The sequence below is a fragment of the Phoca vitulina genome, unplaced genomic scaffold (assembly GCF_004348235.1).
Source record: "Phoca vitulina isolate PV1807 unplaced genomic scaffold, GSC_HSeal_1.0 scaffold86, whole genome shotgun sequence".
Classification (NCBI taxonomy): domain Eukaryota; kingdom Metazoa; phylum Chordata; class Mammalia; order Carnivora; family Phocidae; genus Phoca; species Phoca vitulina.
This window is the reverse complement of record NW_022589789.1, coordinates 4,246,188-4,248,997: the sequence shown is the minus strand read 5'-3', so window position 1 is coordinate 4,248,997 and position 2,810 is coordinate 4,246,188. Positions and strand designations below refer to the sequence as shown.

The 2,810-nt window shown below is 34.1% G+C and overlaps 1 pseudogene; it reads left to right on the top strand.

Moving 5' to 3' along the window:
* Positions 1–259: 259 nt before the first annotated feature.
* On the top strand, positions 260–1,028 carry LOC116626395 (annotated as a pseudogene).
* The last annotated feature ends 1,782 nt before the right edge of the window (positions 1,029–2,810 follow it).

The window sequence follows — 2,810 nt, the reverse complement described above, 5'->3', positions numbered from 1 at the left end:
GTAGAAAACAAAATCTGTTAAAATAAGCCTTCTGTAAAAAAAATCAGTCAAGGGGTTAACAAAATAATGTAAAATATGACTCCATATATCTAAAATGTGGGTGGGAGAGGAGTAAAGAATGGGTTCAAACTTATGTGGCCATCAACTTAATATAGATGTCTACATACAGAAGATGTTCTAACCACTAGTCAAAAACCACTAATAGTTCTGTTTCTGGCCACTGAGTCATGTAGATTCAGTGTTGCAACCCAGTGGGAAAATGCAGCCTTTGATTGAAAAAGAGACCACATAATGTTTGAGATGATAGCGAAATACATTTGGGAGAATCTTCAGCTCCTGGTCAACAGGCCCAATGGCAACTACTGTTTCAGGCTACACAATAACTAGGGGTACTATATGAATGAGAAGATTCTGAAGTTGGTCACCAACATCTCTAGGGAAAAGCTGGTGTCATGGAATAAGACTCACAAGATCCAGTTGCACATCACAATTCTGGATTACCTTGTACCCTATGCCAAGTATAAAGTGTGAATAAAGCCTGGAGCAGAGCAGTCCTTCCTGTATGGGAAAAATGTGTTGAAATCCAGACCGGGTTGAATCACTGAAAATAATTTTCAGTACCAAGGAGAGGTGGTGTACTCCATGACAGACATCCCTTTGAATTTTGGGGTGGCAGCAAAGTCTGCACAAGACTGAAGGAAAGTAGATTCTATGGTGATTCTGGTATTTCATCACAGACATTGGGGAATATGTGTGGCATGAAGAGACACTGACTTAAGACAAAATCATTGTAAGGACTTATGCTATGTGGGAAGACGTTGCTTTGTTTCCTGTATCTGTGTATGCTCTAGCATAATGTTGAATTCTGTTAACAATGTAAATTCTTCAAGGACTTCTTAGTTTAATATTATCTCTATAAGGGATGAATGTAGGCTGGACTGTTATGCAGAAATGGCTCAAAAATGGCATTGTAGATCTTTGTGTTTGTGACTAAATAGAATACTGTGTTTTATATTTGAATCAGAGAGCTTTTGGTCTTGAGTAACAGGTTCTAAATCACTGGAACTCAGGACAAGAATAGCTTATTATTGATGTACTATACCTTGGCTAATTGAATTTAAATAAAAAATAAAAATTTTAAAAAAGAATAGCTTACTGTTATCTGTAACAACACTGTTTTCCAAACTCATAATAAGAATACAATGGATTTCCTTCATTATTTATTAATATGATGAAAATTACATATTGCCATATCAGAATGGTAGGCCATGTATGGGATTTTACAAATGAAATTTGGATAAAATAATAATAGCAGCAGGGGCACCTGGGGGGCTCAGCTGGTTAAGTGTCTGACTCTTGATTTCAGTTCAGGTCATGATCTCAGTATCCTGAGATTGAGCCCTGCATAAGGCTCTGTACTCAGCCCGGAGTTGCTTGAGATCTCTTTCTCCCTCTCTTTCGGCCCCTCCCCTGCTCAGGCTAAATACATACATACATACATACATAAAATCTTTAAAAATAATAATAATAACAGCAACTTGTTCTGCTAATTTTCTATACAGTAGGTATTGTGTGGAAGAAAAACTTGGAGTCAAACCCCAGTTCTAACACCTACTAGCTGTATGGCCTTATAGGAGTTATTAAATTTTAATAAGTTTGATTTTCTTCTTCTGTTTCAAAAACAGCTTTAACCATCTATCTAAGGATGGTTTTTAGAATTAGAAATCACGTTTATAAAGCACTTAGCACTGTGCCTGGCAAATGATAGGTGTTAAATAAATGGTAAGAATTATTTTTATATTGCATATACTAGGTATTTCTATTACTAAGAGTAGGATCTTATGAGTATAGTCTAATTATATATCTTGGTTCTTGAACTTTCTTTTATTTAGATGGTATGATCCCAGGCTAATGTTATTTTCATCATCTTTAAAATGTATCCCTCATGAACCTTTACTTACCTGACTGGACTAGACAGAAGGCACTAATCAGAGACCCTGAAATAAGCGCCTCTACCCTTTCCCATGACTGCCAAAATTAATTTTGGAATTATAAAAAATGTTTTTTAAAAATGAAAAAAATTCCACTAAGTTTTAAAAAACTGCCTGTATTGTAAAAAAATGTCTTTAATTAATATACTGCTTATTTTAAATCCAAAAAAGAACACTAATATATATGCAAAGAATAAAGAGGAGGGAACCCAAGTATATTATTAAAGTAAACCAGCAAACCATGAAAGAGAGCAAGAGAAGAAAGGATCAGAGAAAAACTACATAAACAACCACAAAATAACAATAAATACAAATACAAAATACAAATACAATGATTTTGAATGTAAATGGACCAAACACACTAACCAAAAGACCCAGAGCGACAGAATGGATGAAAAAAAAAAAAAAAGCAAACAAGACCCAAATATATGCTGCCTATAAGAGACTCATTTTAGACCTAAAGATAATTGCAGATTGAAAGTGAGGGGATGGAAAAAAAAATCTATCATGCAAATGGATGTCAAAAGAATGCTTGAGTTGCAATATTTATATCAGACAAAATAGACTTTAAAATACTGTAACAAGAGACAAAAAAGGACACTAATTATAAAAAGGAACAACCCAACAAGAAGATCTAACGATTGTAAATATTTACACCCTCGACATAGGAGCACCCAAATACATAAAACAGTTAATAACAAATGTAAAGGAACTAATAATAATATTATAATAATAGTAGGGGATTTTAAGCCCCCACTTATATCAATGGACAGATCATCTAAACAGAAAATAAAAAAGGAAGCAATGGCTTTGTTTTTT